This window comes from Mesoplodon densirostris, chromosome X (assembly GCF_025265405.1).
Source record: "Mesoplodon densirostris isolate mMesDen1 chromosome X, mMesDen1 primary haplotype, whole genome shotgun sequence".
NCBI classification, from domain to species: domain Eukaryota; kingdom Metazoa; phylum Chordata; class Mammalia; order Artiodactyla; family Ziphiidae; genus Mesoplodon; species Mesoplodon densirostris.
Genome location: NC_082681.1, coordinates 52,445,093 through 52,463,948, shown reverse-complemented (window position 1 = coordinate 52,463,948; position 18,856 = coordinate 52,445,093).

Here is an 18,856-nt window from a genome sequence, read left to right as displayed (position 1 = left end):
TGGTGGACTGTCCCTTCAGTTCTGTGCTATCTTCAGTTGGTGCCCCTGCTTCAGATTTAATCCTAGAAACCCTGAAACTAATTCTTGCCTTTTGATTAGCACCATAATCCTCAGTTCCTCAGAGAGTTCAGTTCCTTTGAAAGGTAGAAGTCATCAACACATCTGTCATGTATTTTACTGCCTCCTTGTCTAAACTTCTTCCCATCGCTTGCTTCCTTGAAAAAGAACTCAGGCTTTGATGTCAAAGTTACCAGAAAATTTGAATACTAGTTCTGCCTTTGAATAATTACATTGTCTTAAACAAGTTACTTCCAGCATTGAGTTCCAAATTCTATAAAATGAGGACTTTATTCCTTCTTATCAAGATCGTATGACAGTTTGAAATATTTGCAAAGCATCTAGTAGATTATAGTCAATAAATAAATGTTACTTCTCTTTTCTGAGTTAATCCCCTAGTATCTTCCCCACCTCTGGAGTGCATGTAGTTTTTAAGATTCAAGCCTCTAGAGTATGACCCCTCTATCCCACCCACAGTTTACAAAAGTATAATTGTAACAACATGGGGAATCAGTATTTTTTTAAAGATCAAGTAGAAATATTCATAACAGACGTAAGTACACAGAACAAAAAAATATTGATATTGTGAATGATCTTGGATTTCATCTTTGTGCTATCACTATTAGAAAACACATACACACACAAATATATTGACAACCTAAATAATCAGTTTTTATACACTGCCCATTTGAATAGTAGCCAGTCCTGAAGCATGAATACTCTGGACAGTGTAAACAAAAATAAGTAAGAGAACATGGTTGGAATGAAATGCTACAAGGGAAGAATAGCAAAAGCTGATAGTAGGCAATTACTCCAAAAGGAAGATCTTGATACAAGGTGTGTCTGGATGAGCTGAGAGGGAGGCTCCTCTCACTGAGTAAGTTTCCTTTATTTCTAAAATATATTCAGACCAAAGCTTTTATGCTGGGACAGGTAATAGGGAAGAACTGAACCCAAAATCTTAAGTGCATCAGGAACTACCAAAATCCAGCCATGTAAGTAAGCACAGGGACAAAAAAAAGGCAATAGACCATTCTGAACACTCTTACCAACTTATGTGACATATGACCCATAGATAATTCTAGGTTCTTCAAGAAGCATTCTACAGAATACTTTAGAGGAAGAAATAATAATGAGCAGCCTCATTTCCCTATGTAATCATGCTGGGACTGTCAGTCACAGTGACCTGCAACCCCGACCACAAAGATGGTCATGTGGGGCCTCCCTGGTGGCGCAAGTGGTTGAGAGTCCGCCTGCCGATGCAGGGGATACGGGTTCGTGCCCCGGTCTGGGAGGATCCCATATGCCGCGGAGCGGCTGGGCCCGTGAGCCATGGCCGCTGAGCCTGCACGTCCGGAGCCTGCGCGTCCGGAGCCTGTGCTCCGCGACGGGGGAGGCCGCAACAGTGAGAGGCCCGCATACCGCAAAAGGAAAAAAAAAAAAAAAAAAAAAAAAAAAAAAAAAGATGGTCATGTGAACAAAGTTTAGCCAATTATATTACCAAATTTTCAGAGATGATTGGGCTATGGTTGGACATATGACACATACTGTGACAATCAGAGTCTTTTTGTAATATATGTATATATGTATATATATATGTGTATACATACATATACATATATATATATATATAATAGACACAATAGGAGAGAAAGGTTTTCTCTTCTGTTTGCATTATCAAACATGACAGTAGCCTTAGAGCCACATTTCCCACTGTATAGAAAAAGCCTGAATAAAAAAAAAAGACGAGGGCTTCCATGGTGGCGCAGTGGTTGAGAGTCCGCCTGCCGATGCAGGGGACACGGGTTCGTGCCCCGATCCCGGAAGATCCCACATGCCGCGGAGCGGCTGGGCCCGCGAGCCATGGCCGCGGAGCCTGTGTGTCCGGAGCCTGTGCTCCGCAACGGGAGAGGCCACAGCAGTGAGAGGCCCGCGTACAGCAAAAAAAAAAAAAAAAAAAGACGAGTATACAAAGAGAAATTTATTTTAAAGATAGAAAAAAAGACCAACCCCTGACAACATCTTATGAGCCCCTTCTTCCAGATGGGCCTCAAGCCAGAATCCACTCTTGGACAACACAGTTATATGAGTCAAGAAAATCCTTTTGGCTTAAGCTAGTTTTCTGTTAAATTTTTGTTACAACCAAAAGATTATCCACTAAATTTCAACTCCCTCTCCTACAATAGTAATACAATGTCTTTTGTTTTTAAGAAAGAATAAAAACACTGTTCAAGACTCTAATTTGGAATCATGGCAGCTACTACTACCAAATTGCTTACAATAATAGAAGCATTTGCACATACATAAATATATGGAAATCTTAAAATTTTAAATCTTGAGAAGTAAAATAAAACAATGATTACAAATCCATGGAATATTCAATGTTCAGCAAGAATAATTTTTGCACATTCATCAAAATAAGTATATAATGGAACCATATTCATGTGACTATTTAATCAGAGATTTTCCATTGTAAATCAAGATAGATAATGTTAGAGAGTTTGGGAGTATTGTATTTTATGTAATTTTAAATTAATTAATTCAACTCTTTGGTAACATTTAGCTGGATGTAGCAGGAAAACATATCTGTCTTTTGCATAATATGTATTTGGTGAGACTCCATCAAAAATCAACTCATAATAAGCCATATCACCCCCAACTACTCTCTGTGTATTTATTCAATAGATATTCCTCACAGAATGTGAGAATCATTCATATTTTATGCATTTAAAACATGGTCACTTAATAATAACATGACATTTGCTCCTAACTATGACAGAGTTAGTAGTAGTAAACTAATGATCCCATTGAAAAAAATAAAAGCTAGAAAAGCTAGACAACATATAAAAAAGAATCTGTCTGAAGGTTTCAAAGACTTTCCAAGGTAGGTAAGATTGGAGGTGGCAAAGTTCCCAGGGAGAAGAGAAAATCACTAAGATGAGACCATTATTCTGTATGCCTGGGATCATTTGTCAATTCTTATGCTGCACAGAGCTGGAAACTAAGCTGACCAGAGAGCAGCTGAAATGCTGAGTGAAGTTATCATCTGCATAATGGATTTGGGTAGGCAAATTTGGAGTTCAATACCTCCGAAAGATGAGGAGCTCTGAAAAATTCACCAGGCTCAGTTGGGATCCCTAGAGAGAAAGGCCCTAGGAGAGATAAAAAAACAGTTGTAGACCGTGCTTTATTGTGTTTGAAATCAGGCCTTAATTCAGCTCAGCTCAGGAATGGATTAAGATAATTAACTTCTACTCTGGCTACTTGTCAAAAGATAAAGTGTGTTCTCTCTGGAACAATATCACATTATAGAGAACCTCTATAGTTTTTCACATATAATGTCTAATATTCAATCAAAAATGAACTTACCAGAAGAGTGAAAGCAGCTAAACAGAAGACTAGTGCACTAGGAGATAAATTAGTAAGAAATACCCATGCTGAATTGTGCTTAAAATAAAGAATGAAAAATACAGAAATTTATAAGAAACATATAGGATATGATAAAAAGGCCTCAAATATTGTCAAATATAGTCTTCTTAGAGAAGGAAGATGAAAAGAATTGGACAGATGTAATATTTAAAGAGGTAATGATCAAGAATTTTCTAAAATTGATTGAAGGCATCAAACCAATGACTTAAGGAATGCTTTAAACACCAAGCAGAAAAAAATACCAAGAAATTCACATTTAGTCCTATCACAGTAAAATTATTGAAAATCAAAGGAAAAGAAAAAATTAAGCAGGTACAGAAGAAAAAATAATTACTATCAAATGAATAAGTCTGACAGACAACTTCTCAAAAGAGTGATTGAAGCCAGAAGACAGTGGAATAATATCTTTAAAGTGCTAAATGAAAATAACAGCCAATCTAGAATTTTATAACCAGAAAAAAAATAGCCTTCAAAACTGAAGGCAAAATGAAAGCATTTCTGGACAAATAAAACAGATTTTGTATCCAACATGCTCACAACAAAAAAATCCCAAAGAGAGTTCTTTGGGCAAAAGGAAATGGTCACAGATGGGTACACAGAAATTCAGGAAGGAAAAAAAAATAACTAAAAGTTAAATGTATGGATAAATCCAAATCAATACTGGCTATACGAAATAATGACACTACTTAATTGTGGAGTTTAAAATCTATGTATATGGGAAAGAAAATAGTCAGTCAACTCCAGGAAGCACAGAGAGTCCATACAGGATAAATCCAAGAAGAAACAAGCCAAGACACATTAATCAAACCATCAAAAATTAAATACAAAGAAAAAATACTATAAGCAGCAAGGGAAAAGCAACAAATAACATACAAGGGAATCCCCATAAGGTTAACAGCTGATCTTTCAGCAGAAACTCTGTAAGCCAGAAGGGAGTGGCAGGACATATTTAAAGTAATGAAAGGGAAGAACCTACAACAAAGATTACTCTACTCAGCAAGGATATCATTCACATTCAATGAAGAAATTAAAACTTTTACAGACAAGCAAAAGCTAAGAAAATTCAGCACCACCAAACCAGCTTTACAACAAATGCTAAAGGAATTTCTCTAGGCAGGAAACACAAGAGAAGGAAAAGACCTACAATAACAAATGCAAAACAATTAAGAAAACAGTAATAAGAACATACATATTGATAATAACCTTAAAGGTAAATGGACTAAATGCTCCAACAAAGATGCAGACTGGCTGAATGGATACAAAAAGATCGTATATATGCTGTCTACAAGAGACTCACTTCACACGTAGGGACACACACAGACTAAAAGTGAGGGGATGGAAAAAGATATTCCATGCAAATGGAAATCAAAAGAAAGCTGGAGAAGCTATTCTCATATCAGACAAAAGAGACTGTAAAGTAAACACTATTACAAGAGAAAAAGAAGGACACTACCTAATGATCAAGGGATCAATCCAAGACGAATATAAAACAAATGTAAATATTGAGGCACCCAACATAGGACCACCTCAATACCTAAGCGAAATGCTAAAGACATAAAAGAGGAAATCGACAGTAACACAATCATAGTAGAGGACTTTAAAACCCCACTTAAACCAATGGACAGACCATCCAAAATGAAAATGAATAAGGAAACACAGGCTTTAAGTGACACATTAAACAAGATGGACTTAAATGATATTTATAGGACATTTCATCCAAAAACAACAGAATACACTTTCTTCTCAAGTGTTGATGCAACATTCTACAGGATAGATCATGTCTTGGGTCACAGATCAAGCCTTGGTAAATTTAAGAAAATTGAAATCGTATCAAGTATCTTTTCCGATCACAGCACTATGAAACAAGACATCAATTACAGGAAAAAACTGTAAAAAATACAAACGCATGGACGCTAAACAATGCACAACTAAATAACCAAGAGATCACTGAAGAAATCAAAGAGGACATCAAAAACTACCTAAAAACAAATGACAATGAAGAAGTGATGACCCCAAACCTATGGGATGCAGCAAAAGCAGTTCTAAGAGGGAAGTTTACAGCAATAAAATTCTACCTCAAGAAACAAGGAAAATCTCAAATAAACAACTTAAACTTACACATAAAGCAATTAGAGAAAGAAGAACAATGAAAAAAAAAGTTAGCAGAAGGAAAGAAATCATAAAGATCACATCAGAAATAAATGAAAAAAAATGAAGTAAACAATAGCAAAGATCAATAAAACTAAAAGCTGGTTCTTTGAGAAGATAAACAAAATTGATAAACCATTAGCCACACTCATCAAGTAAAAAAGAGACAAGACTCAAATCAACAGAATTAGATATGAAAAAGGAAAAGTAACAACTGACACTGCAGAAATAAAAAGGACCATGAGAGATTACTCCAAGAAACTGTATGCCAAAAAAAAATGGACAACCTGGAAGAAATGGACAAATTCTTAGAAAAGCACAACCAATGCAGACTGAACCGAATAAATAGAAAATATAAACAGACCAATCACAAGAACTGGAACTGAGACTATGATTAAAAATCTTCCTACAAACAAGAGCCCAGGACCTTATGGTTTCACAGGTGAATTCTATCAAACATTTAGAGAACAGCTAACACCTATCCTTCTCAAACTCCTCCAATATAGAGCAGAGGGAGGATCACTCCCAAATTCATTCTATGAGGCCACAACCACGCTTATACCAAAACCAGACAAAGATGTCACAAAGAAAGAAAACTAGACACCAATGTCACTGATGAACACAAATGCAAAAATCCTCAACAAAATACTAGCAAACAGAATCCAACAGCACAGTAAAAGGATCATACACCATGATCAAGTGGGGTTTATCTGAGGAATGCAAGGATTCTTCAATATATGCAAGTCAATCAATGTGATACACCATATTAACAAACTGAAGGACAAAAGCCATATGATAACCTCAATAGATGCAGAAAAACTTTTGACAAAATTCAACACCCATTTATGATAAAAACCCTCCAGAAAGTAGGCATAGAGGGAATTTATCTCAACATAATAAAGACCATATTTGACAAACCTTCAGCCAACATCATTCTCAATGGTGAAAAACTGAAACCATTTCCACTAAGATCAGTAACAAGACAAGGTTGCCCACTCTCACCACTATTATGAACATAGTATTGGAAGCTTTTGCCACAGCAATCAGAGAAGAAAAAAAAAAGTAATACATATCGGAAAAGAAGAAATAAAGCTCTCACTGTTTGCAGATGACATGATATTGTACCTAGAGAATACTAAAAATGCTACCAGAAAATTACTAGAGCTAATCAATGAATTTGGTAAAGTAGCAGGATACAAAATTACTGCACAGAAAACTCCTGCATTCCTATGCACTAACAATGAAATCAGAAAAAGAAACTAAGGAAACAATTCCATTCACCATTGCAACAAAAAGTATAAAATACCTTGGAATAAACCTACCTAAGGAGGTAGAAGACCTGTAATCAAAAAACTATAAGACACTGATAAAAGAAATCAAAGATGACACAAACAGATGGAAAGATATACCATGTCCTAGGACTGGAAGAATCAACATTATGAAAATGACTATACTACCCAAAGCAATCTACAGATTCAATACAATCCATATCAAACTAACAATGGCATTTTTCACAGAATTAGAACAAAAAATTTCACAATTTGTATGGAAACACAAAAGACCCCAAAGAGTCCACAAAATGTTGAGAAACAAATACAGAGCTTGGTGAATCAGGCTCCCTTACTTCAGACTATACAACAAAGCTATAGTAATCAAGACAGTATGGTACTTGCACAAAAACAGAAATATAGATCAATGGAACAGGATTGAAAGCACAGAGATAATCCCACACACATATGGTCACCTTAACTATGAAAAAGGAGACAAGAATATACAATGAAGAAGACAGCCTCTTCAATAAGTGGTGATGGGAAAACTGGACAGCTACATACAAAAGAAAGAAATTAGAACACTCCCTAACACCATACACAAAAATAAACTCAAAATGGATTAAATACCTAAATGTAAGGCCAGTCACTATAAAACTCTTAGAGAAAAACATAGGCAGAACACTCTATGACATAAATCACAGCAAGATCCTTTTTACCCACCTCCTAGAGAAATAGAAATAAAAACAAAAAATAACCAAGTAGGACCTAATGAAACTTAAAAGCTTTTGCACAGCAAAGGAAACCATAATCAAGATGTAAAGACAATCTTCGGAATGGGAAAAACATTTGCAAATGAAGCAACTGACAACGAATTAAGCTCCAAAATATATGAGCAGCTCATGAGGCTCAATATCAAAAAAAAAACAAAAATAAAAAAACAAGCCAAAGTAGGCAGAAGACCTTAATAGACATTTCTCCCAAGAAGATATACAGATTGCCAACAAACACATGAAAGGATGTTCAACATCACTAATCATTAGAGTAAAGCAAATCAAAACTACAATGCGGTACCACCTTACTCCAGTCAGAATGGCCATTATCAAAAAATCTACAAACAGGGCTTCCCTGGTGGGGCAGTGGTTGAGATTCCGCCTGCCAATGCAGGGGACATGGGTTTGTGCCCCAGTCCGGGAAGATCCCACATGCCATGGAGCAGCTAGGCCCATGAGCCATGGCCACTGAGCCTGTGCGTCCGGAGCCTGTGCTCCACAATGGGAGAGGCCACAACAGTGAGAGGCCTGCATACGGCAAAAAAAAAAAAAAAAAAAAAAAAAAATTACAAACAATAAATGCTGGAGAGGGTATAGAGAAAAGTGAACCCTCTTGCACTGTTGGTGGGAATATAAATTGATACAGTCACTATGGAGAACGGTATGGAGGTTCCTTAAAAAACTAATAATAGAACTACCATACAACCCAACAATCTCACTACTGGACATATACCCTGAGAAAACCATAATTCAAAAGGAGTCATGGACCACAATGATCATTGCAGCTTTATTTAAAATAACCAGGACATGGAAGCAACCTAAGTGTCCATCGACAGATGAATGGATAAAGAAGATGTGGCACATATATATAATGGAATATTACTCAGCCATAAGAAGAAATGAAATTGAGTTTTTTGTAGTGCGGTGATTGGACCTAGAGTCTGTCATACAGAGTGAAGTAAATCAGGAGAAAAACAAATACTGTATGCTAACACATATATATGGAATCTAAAAAAAATGGTTCTGAAGAACCTAGGGGCAGGACAGGAATAAATACACAGGTGTAGAGAATGGACTTGAGGATACTGGGAGGGGGAAGGGTAAGCTGAGATGAAGTGAGAGAGTGGCATGGACATATATACACTACCAAATGTAAAGTAAATTGCTAGTGGGAAGCAGCTGCATAGCACAGGGAGATCAGCTCGGTGGTTTGTGACTATATAGAGGCATGGGATAGGGAGGGTGGGAGGGAGACACAAGAGGGAGGGGGTATGGGGATATATGTATACGTATAACTGATTCACTTTGTTATGCAGCAGAAACTAACACACCATTGTTAAGCAATTATACTCTAATAAAGGTGTTTAAAAAATAAAAATAAATAAAATCTATGTATAATTAAAATAAATGATTACAATAAAGAAAATGTGGAAGCAGTAATTAGAATTCTTATTATAAATATTTTAAGTATAAGGTCCTATGATTATCTGAGAAGTACTCAAATACTAAATTATATTAGCATCTATACAATGTATGATGTAATCTCTAGTGGAACTACTAAAGAATGTTAAAAAGGTACAAAAATAGCAAGCGGTTAGAGGGTGAAGTGGAATAATAAAAATATTTGATTCAAAATAAGGCAAAATGAATGGGAAATGATAATAGAAAATGTTGAATAAATATGAAACAAATGGCAAGATTATAACTTAAACCAAAATTTATCAATAATTACATTAATATTTCATAGGACTAGACACTCTAATAAAAGTACAGTGGAGAAATCCTGCTGCTTATTATGGGAAGTCATTAGCATTTATAAGAATTGTCCACTTCAGCTATAGGAGACCTCAAAGATGGATCTAGGTTATATGAAGTAGAGCATCAACAACATTTGTTACATTATTAAGTTTACTCTTTGTTATGTGTATCCATTTATACATGAAATAAATGTATATGTGTAGCAAAGACATGAACAAGAATGTTCTTAGCAGCAATATTCGTGAGACAAAATCTGGAAACAACCCAAATATCCATAAATAGTAGAGTGGATAAATGAAATTGGCATTGTCATACAGTGAAATACTATATGAGTATAAGCTACAGCTACACCCAATAATACAGTTAAAGTCCTCAGATTTTATTCAGCTAAAAAAATCAGATACAAAAAAAGCATATAATGTATGACTCAGTTATATGAATTTCAAAAAAGGGGCAAAACTAGTAAATTGGAATGTAAGTCAGAATAGCAATTTGGGGAGTAGCAACTGAGAGGCAATGCCAGCTGAGACACTGATAATGAACTACTTTTATCTCAGTAGTGGTTTTGTAAGTGTGCTCATTTTGTTAAGAATTCACTGCTCTTGCTTTACACTAATGATTTGTGAATTTTCCAGTATATGTATTACACTTTAATATAAAGTTTTTTAAAACAAGAATCATTCACATAGGAAGGGTAATATATGGAAGGACATTTCAATCATTCCTTTATCCTTTCAATAGTTATTATGGAGCACCTATTATAAACCAATTACCATTATAGCATTAAGAAAAAGTTATAAATACTGATTCTGGCAGTTTTTATTTTAGTGACCTTAGGAAACAAGTTCTTTGAACTTTTTCTTCTGTCAAAACAAGCAGGTTATGCCTAATCAGTTCTAGGGTCTTTTCCCATTTTAAGATGCTATAAGTAAGTAATATGATCAACAATCTCCAATGGTAGTTTCATTATGCCATTCATTAGCAATAGGCCAAAGGTGTCTTTGTTCACTACTACAAAGACATTCTGCTCTTTGCCCTTTTTCACGGAAATAGAAAAAGAGTCATTTCCAGTATCGTTATTCTTATTTCTAAAAAACTGACAAAATAACTGCTTTTTTTTACCCTGAGAATCATTGACTCTGGCTTGTCACTGTTTTCATACTGCAGACAGACAATGGGTCTTCAAAGATATGCTCCCTAGGATGAATACACTCAAAACATGTTATTCTTTTCTCTTTGTGTAACTAAGAAACAAATAAATGGATTTAACTCTGACTTTCATTGGGATTTAGCCTCTAGACAAAGACCAAGAGCTATGAATTTTAGTCCAAAATAAAAATTTGTCATTGGGCTGTGAATTTAAAAGGTGAGAAAAATGGAGCTACTTCTATAAATGACAGCTCTAACGTCTTCATGAATGATCTCGTATCTCATCTGCAGTCGGATCAAGCATAATAGCATGTGTTTTATATATTCAAATTAATGGTTCTATTAAAGAGGAGACTTCTACAGGTCTGTGGTGCCAGACCTCCACACAGGGAAAATAGTTGACAGCTTGCATTGGCTAGTCACCAAGGAGAAGGCGTAGGAGTAGAAGGCAATGTCAGTGACTGTAGTACATTGGGAAAAGATGCCCCGTGTGCCTGGCCCTTAGGCTGGACCTGCCCAAGGTGGAAGGTTGCTATAGCTTCATTAGGGTGAAGCTAAAGAACAAGTTCTGAGCCTGGATCTCTCTGTCCTGGGTCATCACCAAAAGGAAACCTTCCTTCAGCAGCTCCCAGCTCTTCCACACAGAGTCCACACACATGATAGGGAGGTAGATCTCCCGCTGGAACAAGACCAGGTCAATCTCAGGCCATATATAATTTGAGGTTCCCTAAAACCCTTTACCTCAGCCCCACAATACAACAATTTTTAAAGAAACCCATTAATCAATCTAGAGAACAAATCTGAGGTCAAATTCAAGACATTGGCTCACACTAATAAAAAGCAACCCAATTGCAGCAGCCAAGTAAGGAAGCCATGATAGGAGTCCACAGATCTAGACTAGGCAAGGGGATTCAAGCAGAATCAAAGTCTCAGCATACAGGTAAAATTCACATCAGTATCAAGAGCACAGGTGTTCCTGTTCTGGAATATATTCCAGAGTGAGAGGTCAGACTATCCTCAAGAACCTAGTGAGATTTACTTAACAGAGTAAGTGGACTTTGAAAGCAAATCAGAGGAGAGGATAATAAATTAGGAAATGTCTGCCTTTGTGGCTTTTTCCCTACTTAAATTACCTTTCTTGGTGGAGCAGATAAGATTGGGCAAATGTATGCTATTTTCTGTTGTGACATAATTCTTCATAGATACCTTGTGCTTCTGCACTTCTAGTAAGCATAGGCACTAACTGCCTTTGTTCCATACTATCTTTACAAGGATGTTTGTATAGTTTATAGTCTTAAAAGATATTGCTAGTGTCACCCTCTGGAATGAAGGTAAGATATATTTACTGTTGTTTTTAAAAGATTTGGGTTCCCTAAGCCCAGGATTCCTCTCCTGCCACCTACCCACTCCATGTGCATATATCACCTAGCCCTCTTTATATTGCCCTATTGGAACTGGGGATCAGGAAACCAATGCAAGGAAATGTTGGTACTCTGTCCTTTGTCTCTGACCCAGCAACTCTGTGTCTTTTAATAGCATACATGAAACTGTAGCACCCTGCCAGTAGGGTAAAATCTCTAATACTCACAGTTCTTGACAATGCCTAAGGAAACGCTCTATAGGTGCCTGTAGCTGGGATCCATTTCACCCTTCTAGGCAATAATAATAATAAATAGGGCCTCCCTGGTGGCGCAGTGGTTGAGAGTCCGCCTGCCGATGCAGGGGATACGGGTTCGTGCCCCGGTCTGGGAGGATCCCATATGCCGCGGAGCGGCTGGGCCCGTGAGCCATGGCCGCTGAGCCTGCGCATCCGGAGCCTGTGCTCCACAACGGGAGAGGCCACAACAGTGAGAGGCCCGCGTACGGCAAAAAAAAAAAAAAAAAAAAAAAAAAATAATAATAATAATAATAATAAATAACAATACAAGTAATAATAAAAGAAGTTAACATATTCTTAACATTTATTATATGGCTAATTGGTGACTATGTTTTTGGAATTGGTAGTTGTTACATGGATGTCCTCAGATGGTAAGGTGATTTATCTGATTGATTACACTAGTGAACAAGACAAGATAGAATCTTATAAACAATAGAAGAGAGATTTGAATTAACTGCTTTTGGTGGTTTAGATAAGAATAACAACTACCAATAACTGAATAATTACTAAGTGCCAGATCCTGCACTGATTGATCATATTTTTGGTCATATCTCATTTGATCTTCACAGAAAGATCTCATGAGGTAGGTACTACCATTGTTCCCATTTTAAATTTGTAGAAACTGGAACTTAGTTACATGGCCATCCCAAGGTCTTACATTTACTAAGTGGCAAAGATCTGACAAATGTCGATTTTATCAAGGCTAATGTAACTTACTTATTAGCCATTAATACTGGTGTTCAAATAATAGACTACTTTGATTTTGACTAACATGTGTTTATTGCTACAGTTAAATTTTTTATCCAAGGCAAGTTCCTCACTTTTCTTGCTCTAATTCCATCCTTGGACATAATTACCATTTAATAAATATTTGTTTACTGAATAAATAAATATATAAAGGGCCTTGACACATTAGTTGTACTGGCTGACTCAATAAAGAATTGCTGCTGAATGAATGAATGAAGGGAGGGAAGAAGGAACGAATAAACATTTACTGGGTGTCAGGCATTGAGATAGGTACTTTTTTTACTTTGATCAGTTAGCCACTTACCAAAACAACCGACTATACAGGTACAGTTTTTAAAAGAAGGAGACATTCTTTTTAACACCGTGAGTGATAAGTCAAGTTGATATCATGTGCACCCTAATATGATATGAATGAAAAAAGTCATGTCGCCTCTGCAGTATTCTTCCCCAAAATCTATAACTCTAGTCCAAGCATGAGAAGTCATCATCAAAATTCCAAATTGACAATTTTACAATCTACCTTGCTCAGTACTCTTCAAAAATATCAAAGTTATGAAAAACAAGGAAAGACCCCCAAAATACCATAGACTAGAGGAAACTAAGGAGACGATGACTAAATAAAAATTGAAATCCTGGACTGCATCCTGAAAAGAAAAAGAACATTGGTGGGAACACTGGTGAAATCCAAATAAAATGTAGAACTTATCTAGTAATAATGTACCAATGTTAATTTCTTAGTTTTGATAAATTCACCATGGTTCTATAAGGTTTTAACATGAAGGGAAGTTGGGTAAAAGATATACAAGAACGTTCTCAACTATTTTTACCACTCTTGTGTAAATAAAATTATTTCAAAATTTAAAAGTTAAAATAAGGAAGGGGAAGGGCAAAAGAGGATCACTTTGCTAACAATTAGGGATTTTCTGGAGAAAAAGTAAAGGTTTCTAAGAGAGCTAGAAGTGTATATAAAACAACACAAGCACATCACAAGTCTGTCTAGGGCTATCATGTTTCTGGTCTACAAACTTCTTCTAAAAGAGTCTTTTAAAGGCTGCTAGGACTGCTAGAGTCTCTTTTCCCAGCTCTATAACTGTCTTCATCATGCTTCTTCCTGCAATGTTTTAGTTAAAGACAAAATTAAATGAAAAAGCACACAACAAATTGCAATTCCAACAAACTCCCCCTTCCAACCCACTTGTGACGAATATTATGTTCCCTAGCCTATGAATGTTCATGCTGGCTTTCTGAGTTCTGAGAGGCATTAGATCTCCCTGAGAATGCTAAAGGTAGTTGTAAGAAAAAGACTCTCCTGATGAAGTGTCTTTTGCTGCATTTAAGACACTTTGGAAAGTAAAGTTATTATAAGAGGTAATGTTGTGAAGAAAAATAAGATTGTCCTGTAGTTGATATGCCACAGTAGCTTCATGGCCATATAGAAGGCTTGATTGATACAGCCAATATGGAGAACAGTATGGAGGTTCCTTAAAAAACTGCAAATAGAACTACCATATGAACCAGCAATCCCACTACTGGGCCTATAACCTGAGAAAACCATAATTCAAAGAGTCATGTGCCACAATGTTCATTGCAACTCTATTTACAATAGCCAGGACATGGAAGCAAGTGTCCATTGACAGATGAATGGATATAGAAGACATGACACATATATACAATGGAATATTACTCAGCAATAAAAAGAAACAAAATTGAGTTATTTGTAGTGTGGTGGATGGACCTAGAGTCTGTCATACAGAGCGAAGTAAGTCTGAAAGAGAAAGACAAATACCGTATGCTAACAAATATATACAGAATCTTGAAAAAACAAAATGGTTCTGAAGAACCTATGGACAGGACAGGAATAAAGATGCAGATGTAGAGAATGGACTTGAGGACATGGGGAGGGGGAAGGGTAAGCTGGGACGAAGTGAGAGAGTGGCATGGACTTATCTATACTACCAATTGTAAAATAGATAGCTAGTGGGAAGCAGCCGCATAGCACAGGGAGATCAGCTTGGTGCTTTGTGACCAACTAAGAGAGGTGGGTTAGGGAATGTGGGAGGGAGACGCAAGAGGGAGGAGATATGCAGTATATGTATATGTATAACTGATTCACTATGTTATAAAACAGAAACTAACACACCATTTAAAAGCAATTGTAGTCCAATAAAGAAGTAAAAAAAAAAACATTCAGAGAGGAAAATTCTGCATAGAAATCCATGAAGCCTAGACTTTAACTTACTGTAAAGTTAACTCAAAAATATTTTAGAAAAGCCTAAAGAGGTGGTAGCAAAGAACTTGAGCTTTATAATCAGACAGACCCGTTTTTGTCCTGGTTTGACACTCACCAGCTGTGTGATCAAAGACAAGTCAGTTAACATTTCTGAGCTTGTTTCCTCAATAGGGATAATTACTGTTAAGTACATCATGATGTTTGCTGTAAAGAACAAATGAAATAATTCGTGTAAAGTACTTGGCATGCTGTATGGCATCCTGTCCAGCTCATTGAATGATTTCTTATTATTAATTTTTAAACTATTATTCACATTATAATAATTATTTTCATTATTTAAGCAGCCTCAAAAATAGACTCTAGCTATTGTAGCACAAATTAAATACAATGAGCAACTTCCAAGTGAAAGATACTTTTCAGTAGAGACTAGACCATGGAGAAGAACAAACAAAGAAAAGAAATATGATGAACCATTGTAATATTATACTTCACAGTAACAGATTTGAATTCACAGCCTGGTTTAACCACCTATTTATCAGCAGTGTGACCTTGAACAAATTATTTAACCTCTCTGAACTTCAGTTTTCTCACCTGAAAAATGAAAATAATAATATTATTTCACGCTGTTTGTAAGATAATACTGTATATGTAAGCCATTTCGCATAAAGCCCTATAGAGCATAGACATATAGTAAATGTTAGTTCCCTATGCTTCCCTACATTATATCACCAACCCAATCAAGTCTTTTTCTTTCTCTCTTTCTCTTCTCACCTCCAGACATTACAGCGGCATTAGGAATCTCACACTTCAAGGTTTCAGTTTATATATTCAATGGAGAAGCTTATATATATATATATGTATATATATATATATATATATATATATATACATATATATATATATACATACACACACACACACATACACACACACACACACACACACACACACTTTATTCCAGGGGGTTGCCTATTTTCAGAATGTTCAAATTGGTAAATTATATTTCAGGAGGATCATACAAATCTAGTCCAATCACTAAAAGAGCTAGAGGTTAAACGGTAAGTTTAAATTTATATATATAATTCTCTGAGACAAATTTGGTTGTGATCTGGCCTCATTAACTAAAAAGAATTAGGATTAGTCAGTGCTTGGACTGAAGACTACAGTAAACCATAAAGATTTATTGAGTTGGAAGGCAGCAACTTTCTCTTTGAGTCCCTCTGAGAATGTGAGCTAAGCTGACATTCTAGCATGTTTCTAGTGATATTATTTAAGCCCAGAGCTCACCTACAAGTCACAGAAGTATATTGACTCAGTAAAGATGGTGACACTGGAAGACAGTAGAATAACAAATACTAATTCCAGTACTCTAACAGGAAATGGTTATTGCTCCCATTACTGTTTCTCTGTATTTTTTTTCCTTCCTTGGTTCCTCATAGCTGAGTTCAATGGTGACTTGAATTGCAAATCCTAACTATTCCCAGCTCCTGAGCCAATTCAAATTGAAGGAAGTATCAGCAAATTCAGTCTCACCATTCAGTTTAGTTTGGGTTTAGATCAGCCTCCCTGAGATCTAGTGGCTCAGTAACAATTGCCAAAACTTCTGCATTTTCTCCTAAGTTCTTTTGCTACAAAGGAACAATAAAAATCAGTAGTAGATAGAAGCTATATGCATGGATTCTGCAGTTAGACTGCCTGAGTTTAAATCCTAACTGTCAATTTTTGGTTGTGTGACTTTGGGCAAATTATTTCACTTGCATAGTCTCCAGTTTCATCTATAAAATGTGCATAATTATAGTATCTAACTCATAATCTTCTTTAGAGGATTAAAGGTGAGAAGGCTTGTAAAGTTCTTAGTGCGTATCACATCATAAGTACTTTAAGTTCATGTTTCAAATAAAAGAAAAAAGTGTGAGACCCATTTCCTCAAGGAAATGTTTCCCCTTCTCCTTTTGTGATTTGTAGTTCTTCTTTACACCTTTCCCTTCATCCCCCACGCCATGTTGATCTGGTTCAATAATCTTCTGCCTAAGCTTCTACCTCAGTCACTACTCTGAATCCCTACTCAGTTAGCCAACCTAGTATCTCAATCCTCTTCCAGGTGTGGGCAGACCTGGAAAGAAATATGAGATGATGAGCACTGAGCTACCTAACATTTGAAACCTTCCATAGCTATGTTCCACCAGAATATCCAACTCCCCCAATACCTATAGATTTTCCAAATTGTGACTAAGGTAGAAAGTTTATCTCTGGAACATCGTGTCTAATTCACCCAGCTGGACCTCTGTAGCCTGCTACCTCTTCCTCCCCTACCTGTCCCTGGATACCAGGCAAAAACAAGATGCCAAGTCTGAGGATACAAAGCAGTGTCTAAATTTAAAAATCTCATCATTGTTATGGTACTATTTCACAAAAAAAGGCAAAAATCTGTTTCCGAAATGGATAATCCTGTCTTATTTGAGTAGGGCTCCTGGATGATTGAACAACACCAAAAGGCAAATTGTGCTTTTATTCCAGAGAGACTACAAAAGTAGAAAGCACCACTCAAGGACTTGAAAAGATATTACACATATGAAAAATGAATAAAATATTCTCATTTGATGAAGAGAAATTAAGAACAGGAAACAAAGGACTTTGCTGAATCTACATTCTGACGAAGGATGTTGCAATAAATTTAAATGTCTTATATAAATTGTGCATTTTTATTTGTAGAGCCTTTTCTTTCCCAGGATATCAGAGAACTTTGCAAACATTAATTAGCCAACAGTATCTCATTGTGGTATGACTATTACCAATGCCACCTAAATGATAGAACAAGAACAGAGGAAGGTTAAGAAACTTGCCCAAAGCCACATGGGGCAACCTCTGAAAAAAAACCATTTGTTGCTTTTGTGTTGGTAATAATGAGCAAATTAAAAGTGCAATTATTTTCTTTGTAATTCAGAAAAAAATCTCTCTGTTAACAGTCATCCCTAACTATAAGAAAGAAGTCTTTTTAACTTCCCTTAATGTGTATACTTTTTTCAGATAGTACCTAATTATGGTAAATTACTTCATCCTCTAATTGTTACTGCAAGGCAACTAAACATTGTTATGTTGACTACTAAAGAGTGGATTGTTAATGGCCTTAATCATCAGATAATCTGGTAATATAATCAATGTAACTGAGAGATACCTTGGGGAAAAAAAGGCAAATCAAGTAAGAAACATAGATTTATAAGGGAGTGCTCAATGCTACTGTTTCATGTTTAGTCTGAGATGTAAAAATTCTCATTTCACAAAGAAGCAGAAGAAGATGTTAATGCTGTTTTTCATGCCTAATTGCAAGAACCCCACGTGCCTTGCTGTGTAATGTTGGACTTTCATCACACCAACTTTGAACATCCTCTCCACAGGATATGAAACACCAACATTTTCCCAGCAGATATTTCGCCAGAGGAAATCATTTTGCCTGCATCTGCTTCTAACCTGAAAACCTTAAAGGCAGAGGGGCGGGGGTGGGGGGGGTCCAAACCTCACCAGCTCATGAGCTAAAAGAATGAGAGAAAAAGTGAGTTTTAGTTGTTCTTGTCATTTCTGTTGCTTCTGTGGAAAATTGAAGAATTAATTCCCATTAATAGAGATAAGAGTGTGGGAGATG